Raw genomic sequence first — 8,689 nt, 5'->3', positions numbered from 1 at the left:
GTCCTTAGATGAACCCTGGGATCACATGTACCATCAAACATTTCGAACTTGGGAGGTTTGTACCCCTCTGTTAGTTCGACATCTGGCTGTATGCATAGATCTTCATAGTTCAAACCTTATATCCCTTTGTTACCTTCAACACCTTGAACTCGGCTTGTTAACTTCTTGAGTTCTTCAGCCATGTTTTTAATGAGCATGTCCTTCTCGAAGGATTCCGGTGTATAAGAGATTGGTTGGGTAGAATGAGGTATAGTTTCCACATATATAGGGTTGTTTTGGTGGGTGCCAGGAACTTGGGTATAATGATGGTCATTGGTGGAGTTTTGGGGATCGGGAATGAGTGGCGGTGTTTTGGGGAGTGTGTTAAGTGGTGGTTGGTGGGTACTGAATTGGTTGATGATGATGTTGCAGTGGTGTTGGTATTGGCAATGGATTGATATTTTGGGGTGGAGTTGCGTATTGATTTGGTGCGGTGGGATTTTGTGGTTGTTGGTTTTGTGTGTTCTGAGGAGGTGTCGGGTTCTTTGTGTTTTGTTGGAGGATATCAGTGATATTGAGGGTGAGTGACAAGTTTTCCAAGTTGCGAACCTGCTCAAGTTCTCCTTGCAATTCCAGTATCTTTTATTCTAATCTCAAGACCAGATCATTTGGGGCCGGAGTACTACGGCCATCTGAAGTCTCTGTGTTCTCAATATTTTCCTTTTGGATTCCACTTAAGTCATCCATATTTGACTTTCCTCTACCTTTTGTGTTGCTTGGAGGAGGAGCAGGTGGAGGGCCTCTAGATCTGGTATGATATGTCGACGAGGCTAGTATGAGTGAACCAACCTAAGGGGATGAGAATAATCAAAAATAAAGAAAACAAAAAGGTAACAAGTCAGTGAGGATTCTGAAATGTTTGCAGTATTAACACATACTGCGGAAATATAAATTTGTATCCTATTTTGGGAACCTCATTGTGCCCGAGGTAGGCCTAGCAATAAATAAACTTGGAGAACTTTTAATGCCAATAAATGCTTCATTTTATAATATAAAAATAGACGAATCCCGAAACGACACTAAGATAATAATAAACTAAGTCACTATTGATACTTGGCTTATTATATTTTAGGAAAAGCAAGTAAATCTAGCCTATTTGGTCCCAGAAGGACCTTCCCCGGATTTGATCTTCCGGACTCCATCATATAGATTCCCCAGCTCGCGCAGCCCCAATAGCAAGTAGGCTTTGGCCAAATGTCCTCCTTCAGCTCCTTCAACGTTCTGACAATTTTCAATTCTCTTTATGACTTTGCCTTCCAGCTCCACTATTCCTCGCTCCAGATATTCCAGTTTCCTTTTGGAAGTGATTTCCATCTCTTTTCACTCCTCGATCAACCTCACATTCTTCTCATGTATTTCCCGGTGCTCATTCTTAGAGTGGTAGACCCTCTTGCGCAGCCTGTTGTATTTGACTTGAGCTTCAACTTCCTCATCTATGATTCTGTTCCTTCGACCGGTCCCTGGTGTCACCATTCCTTTCAGATTGTCTTCCAACCATGCCGAATAGAGAGGCTCGCACCCTGCATGATACCTGTCTAGCTCAACGGTGCTTTTCTCCACAATGATTTTGCAGTGACACATGTGCTGATCTTGGCACTTCTAAGGGACGTCGTCATCTTGAAAGTCTGCCCTGAAATGACTCATCTTGACAACCCTTGGTACAACCTGTTTTCTACCTGTTTGCCTCATAACTCGCATAGGGACATATGGGTATATCCCTCTCAACCCGATCAGTACCAAGTGCGGAGCATCCCTAGACCTGATAATAAACTCGTCTGTTGGGAACCATTCAAACATCCACGGCACCTGTTGTAAGCACGTGATTTTTGCCCAATATGAGAATTACTCCCAAAAAATCCAAAAATAAAATAATTTTTCTTTGGTGTGCAATTTTGTGATATTTTGTGATATTTTGAATAATTATTTGTATTTGTCTGTGCGTGTTTATTTGCTAAATTAATAAAAAATACAAAAATATGTCACATTTTGCATGTAGGATTTAATTCTAAAATTGTTAGTAATTAAATTTGTTTTACAAAAATTAAAAATTACAAAAATAGGCATCGTTTACATTTTTAGCATTTAATGTCCAAATATACAATTTTATGCTTAATTATTAATTAATTGTGCGTTAATTGTTATTGGGAGTTAATTTGCGCTTTTATAACTTATTAATTCTTAATAATAGTTTAAGTATTTTTATAAATTAGTTTTAGAAGAAATAAAAGAAGAAAAGAGAGCGAAAATATAAAGAAAGTCGGAATTGGGCCTCTTCTTCGATTTCAAGCCACAGGCCCAAAAAAATGGCCCAATCTTCCCTATGACCCAGTCCATTTCGAACTGGGTCGACCCAGTCCAAAGACCCAAACCCCTTTTGTCTTACATTTTACAAAACAAAACAAAAACTAAAAGAAGAAAACCCTAAAATCTAAACCATCCGCCCCCCTCTCCTATCTTCTTCTTCTTCCTCCAAAGCTCCAACCAAGCATCCATGGCTGCCCTTTACCTTCTTCTTCGACACACCCTCATCGTCCAAACAGCTGCTGCCCAAGCACTTCATCTTCTTCGTCCACCATTGTTGCTCTAGTTCGTCGTCGTTTGGTCGAGCTTCATCTTCTCCGGCGCAACAGTCCGTCGTCGCCACCAGTTGCTTCTGCTTGTGCGTCGACCAGCCCGTTGTTTGTTCCGAGCCCCGTCGCTGCTGCTTCTATCTCAACCGAACAACCAAACGAACACAGCCATGGACGAGCTTCGACGTCGACCATGTCGTCGTCCATGGCTGTCCGCGCCGTGCTGATGCTCGCTGCTTCGGATTGTTGCTGTTTCACGTCGTCTCCCTCGCTGTGTTGCTGCTCACGTTTCTGCCATGGCCACGATGTTGTGGCTGCTTCATCTTCTCCGAACAAACAACCAAACGTTGCTTCTGTTTCGCGTAAATTATTGCTACTATTTCGACGTTACTCAATAAAGTCGAGTTCAAGCTTTTGTTCGAGCTTTGGTTGATATTTGTCAAAACAGTCCATACATGGTTCGAGTTCGTCGTTGTTCATCTCCATTTAGTTGTTCTAAATTTTATTTTTTGTTCATATTTTTGTTTGATATTTTCCGGATCCAAAATCGTTAAATGATTTAATCCTTGTTTTGTTCGTTGTTCATCATTGAAATAATTTTCTAGTGTGTTCATGTTGTTTGTTAAATTAATTTTCAGATTTCAAAATAGAAGTTTAATTAGTTGTTTTCATATTCATGTCATGTTTGTATTATTGTTTAAGTGAATATTTGTTAGTTTGATGTTTGTTAGATACAAATTGAAATTTAATTAAATATTTCTTCAATTTGTTTCATGTGTTTATGTATTGTTAGAAATTATTAATATTGTTAAGTTCAAGTTTAAGTTCATAATTGTTTCTTCGTCGATCTTGTTATTTGTTTAAAGAATTTAGTTGTGTTAGAGAAATATGTTGGTTTAATCGTTTAAATCCATCATGTTTGTTGTTTAAAATAGATTTAATTCATGTTCATACTTTGTTTGATTGTTCTTGAATCCGAAATTTGTATAGCTTGATTTCTTGTTTACCATTTGTGATTATTTTTTGAATTTGTCTCATAAAATTTAATATAGGAATTGTTGGTTGTAATATTGTTAGAATTGATTTTAAGTTCAATATGATTGAAGTTAGAAATCTAAATATACTTGTTTGTTGTAATTGTTGAATCCGAAAATAGGATTGTTTGTTGCTAAAATATTGTTCAATCAAATTTTAGTTTGTTCTTTGTTGTTCAATTTGTGTTCATGTGATTTGTTGTTGAAATGTTGTTGAAATGTTGTTAAAATCCTGTTCATGTGATATTGTTGTTATGATGTTCATCCGTGTTCATATTGTTGTTTGAACATTGTTAGAAATTGATCATATTGTCTATATTTTGGTTAAGTTTGATTAATTGATGTGTTATAGCTGATGGGTAGTTTGGTAATTTATAGTACTTTCGGGGGTAAAATAGTAATTTGCAATAGGGTCAGAGGGGTAGTTTAGGAATTGTACATTTTGTAATTGTTTATATGAAGCATGGGAGACAAAATAAAATGGGGTGGGTTGTGATATGGTTATTTAATGTAAAGGGGGGACAAGATTTAATTTAAAGGGGGAATCTTGCATTATTTTATGTTAGGCATGAGGGACAAAATGAAATGGGGTGGTGTGATATGTTTATTTAATGTAATGGGGATGAGTGGGAAGATAATGGGTTGGGTAGAGAAAAAGTATGGATTTTAATTAATTGAAAGGTTTATGGGATGGGTTATAAGAAGAAGTCTTGAAATCAAGAGGGGACAATACAGAGAGATAGAGAAAAATACAGACAGACAGACGAAAAAAAATACAGATAGAGAGGAAAAAATCTGACAGAAAGAGAATAAGAGAGAGAGAAAAAAAAGGTTGAACATTTAAGAGAGAGAAAATTCCGAAAAAAAAATATTTAAACTTTGTTTAGTTTAAAAAAAATATTCTGCTTTCTTTCATTGTTTGAAATTAGCATTAATAATTGTTGTGTCATCATAGCTTGAAGCTTTTATTTTTGGGATTAATACTCCACCGGTTTGCAAACTCTGTTCCGGGGTTGTTACTGTTGCTGGATTGTTGCTGCTGTGCTGTATTGTTATTACTGCTGCTGATTCTCATCTTTCATTTTCTTTTGCTTCCAAATCAGGTACACAACTGACACGCTGGTTATTGTAATCTGAAATATGAAGTATGAATACGAAAATGAAGAGTTGAAATTCTGAATTATATTTAATTATATTCTGAATTTTATTTGTATGTATAAATTATTTAGCTTGCAAAAAATCAGAATCATGTAGATATTTAATACATATAGTGAAACATCGGATGATAGCTTAACGGACGAACTACCTATATATTGCCTAAAAATAAATAAATGGTGTAGTAACTTCGTCTAGTTAATTCGCTATTGTTGGATGATTATCATGTCTCAAAAAACACGTTAGTTTATCAAAATAGACCATTTTGGAACTTGGAAGAATGTTGTTTAATTAAATATTATTGGTCAATTTCAGCCTGTAAATAAATTAAGACATTTTTTTTTTATTTTGTAGAGACAAATTTAATAGAGAATAATGTAGGCATTTTAGGATTGTCTTTTAAAAAATAAATGAGACGAGCCTCGCCGAATAAAAATACAAAATTGTGGGGCCCTCAATAAATATTTAATTGAGTATTTAGAATTCGGGATGGACTGTTTAGTGAATTCCACAGTCTTACCCATAAATAATAATACGCTAATCGCTTTAGGCACGATTTAATAATAATACATTCTTAAACACGGGTGCGCATTTATGCGACCCAAATCCAAATCCTAAAACATTGAATAAAAATACGTTCTGGATCGCGGGTGCATTTTATGTGACGCAATCCAAAGACATGTTTTTAAACGATGTTCATATTCTTGTAAAAATAATAATAACAATTATGAAAGCGGTAAAAAGATAAAATTTGCACATAAGTTCATATTTGTATAAAATCAGATAATCAAGCCGAATATAACAGTTGAGCGACCGTGCTAGAACCACGGAACTCGGGAATGCCTAACACCTTCTCCCGGGTTAACAGAATTCCTTATCCGGATTTCTGGTGCGCAAACTGTTAAACAGAGTCATTCTTTTCCTCGATTCGGGATTAAAATTGGTGACTTGGGACACCCTAAATCTCCCAAGTGGCGACTCTGAAATAAATAAATAAATCCCGTTTCGATTGTCCTTTAATTGGAAAAAACTCCCTTGTACCCCCTCGGGTATGTAAAAAGGAGGTGTGACAGCTCTGGCGACTCTGCTGGGGAACAACTTAAACCCAGAACCACTGGTTCAGGGTTAGAAATTCGAGCTTAGATAAATTGTTATATTTGGCTTTATCTGATTTTTACATGTTTGAGCCTAATGTGCTAAATGCTGCTTTTACCGCTTTGATATTATTTGACTGTATATATAAACTGTGCCGACACCCTTCTCTCTTCACCTCCAGGGATGTGCTTACTGGTTGAGACTCCCTATTCTGTTAGTGTCATACCCTGAAATAAGAAAGAGGTCGGACAAGTTACGAAGCCGGATGGCCTTTTGGTTCCCGGTAAGTTGCCCCCTCCTCGACTCGAGTTGTCCGCTCGGGTACATAGTCTAGTACACTGACCCAGGTTTTGAATATAGAATAACGTGACTTCATGCCGGATCCCTAGTAGGAACGCTTATTTGCATCACGTTGCATTTGACTTAGGGGACTCAACACAGGGGTTGGGTCCGTCTAGGACTAGCAACCTGAAATGAAAAGACCATTCTGATGCATCCTACTTGCTCTGTACATATATTTGTTTCGAACTTGCATGTTGACCGGTTTTTGAATCTCGGGAGTGTTAGAAAATTGAAAAAAAAAAGAAGAGAAATATCAGTTAGGGAGTTAATTGATTATCTTAGAAATAAAAAAAAATCAATGACCAATTACTGGCGAAACTCTGCCGGAATTTTGAAAAAAAGGAAAATGTTTTATTTTGTTTTACTAAAAAAAAATCAAAGAAAATAGAAAAAGAGCCTTTTATTTTTGGAAAGTTGGTTGTTGATAAAGAAAAGGATAAGAAAAGTTTTTGTTCTAGTTTGAAAAACAAAAGTTGTTTCATTATTTGTTGAAAAAGGAAAGGAAAAAAAAAAGGAGTCTTTTATTTTAGCTTGGAAAAATAGGCTATTCTATTTGTTGAAAAGAAAAAAAAAGAGTCTTGTTTCTAAAATAGTCGATCGAGGGCATTTCACTCCTAGCCCACAAGTCCGTATTGGTATCAGATCTATTCCCATGTTCCGATCTTTCCATTTTTTTGACCCATTTCTAAATAGTTTTATTCGCTTATGAAATGCCAAAAATAAAAATGGAAAAGAGTCATGTTTTAAAATAGTTCGGTTAATTTACCCGAACTACGCGGGTTTGATTCTCACCGGATGTGAGATACGTAGGCAACCCTCATCGGGTCCAACCCCCCTTTTTTGCTAAAATAGTCAAAAACCAATAAATAAATAAAAAACGTGTCAAAATTTTTTTATTTTGTCATAAATAAGTCTAGTGGTGTCCAACCTCCCCTTTTGCTAAAAATAGCCAATAAAAAACATGTCAAATTTTAATTTTGTTATAAAGAAGTCGGGTGACGCTGTTTTATCAAGACACAGCCGAATGTTCCCGAAAGGGACGCCGGAAGGCTGACTTTGCATAAACAGCCACCTTTTGGGTCATGTTTAGGATTTTTGGTCTAGTTGACCCACACAGCCTTAAAAATCTTCGTCCCCGAGGTGCTGAAGGGCCGTGTTTACAACACCCGATTTTTATTGTAATTTGAAAAAAAAACAACAAAGAGTCAGCGGTTAGGTGAATACCATTTGAATTTTTGGTCAAAATAAAGCCGAGCCAGCTTCGGCCGCGTCTTAAAACCGTTCTTGCCGAAATAGCCTTAGAGTATCTTTCAATCGTCAAAAGGTTATTTTCGTAAAAGAACAGACAAGTTTGTAAAATGTCAAAATAATCCTCCCCGGCCTCAAAATTCATGTGAGATTTGGAAGGGGGCACATTTGCAAAAATAGCCGTTTGGTTGCATTTGTCAAACGGGGAAAGGAAGCTGGCCTTTTTGTTTTGAGGTTATAAATCTTTTGGCTAGAATATATGGGTTGTTTGATTTTTGAGTTTGTTGGTCATCTTTCAACCTTTGAAACCCAGTTTATTTTATTATGAAAATTGATAAAAAAAAATGTGTCTCATTGTTGTTACCTTTCATTTGGTCCGAACTACGCAAGGTCTGATTCATGCGGGGTCATGATACGTAGGCAATCTCCATAAGACCGACCAGCACTGAAAAAGAAAAAAAAGGGAAGAAAGAAAAATAAAGGAAAGCGCAAGTACATCGCATCTCTGATAGAACGGTTTAACTGCTTAGGTGCATTGCATCTCTAATATATGATTATCTGTCAAATGCCCTGACACTAACGTGATGGCTTCCCTTTGCTGTGTTCATATATAGAAAAGTGGTTGGTTGTGGTAACTCCTCCCTGCAAAGCAAATGACACAGAACCTCAGAACAGGGTGGGTCGGTGCTGATGACCGACAACAATTGGTCGAACAGAACAACGAGTTGGTAGAAGAAGTGAAAATGCTGAGACAACATGTGGCAGACATGTATCAGGCATGGATAACTGGGAAAGCACCACCCCCACCACTGCCAAGCTTTTCAAACTCTGGCATTACCCATCCCCCATACTCTCCATCCCAGCCCACTTATGACAGTTTTCCTAGCTACCCGAGTAGCTCCATCACTCGTCCATGCTACTCCCCTCTACTTCTCTCCACGAGATTCCCAAAGACGGGCTTCACTTTCCAAATACCCAGCTCCACAGAAGGCCTATCCACCCTCACAAGCCTACCGGAAGCCCCCTGGATCAGGTTTCCGGCCCAATCAAGCATTTAGGAACGAAAGGTTGCTGAAACGAGGAAAGGCTCTCACCCCTATCGGAGTATCTTATGCAAGTCTGTTTGAAAGGCTAAAGCATGCTGGCTCTATTGAGCCACTCCCCGCATGTACTCCAAATCCACTTGCAAGGAGCTTTGATCCGGCA

Source organism: Nicotiana tabacum, chromosome 1, assembly GCF_000715075.1.
Source record: "Nicotiana tabacum cultivar K326 chromosome 1, ASM71507v2, whole genome shotgun sequence".
In the NCBI taxonomy this organism is placed as follows: domain Eukaryota; kingdom Viridiplantae; phylum Streptophyta; class Magnoliopsida; order Solanales; family Solanaceae; genus Nicotiana; species Nicotiana tabacum.
This window is presented reverse-complemented; position numbering follows the sequence as displayed.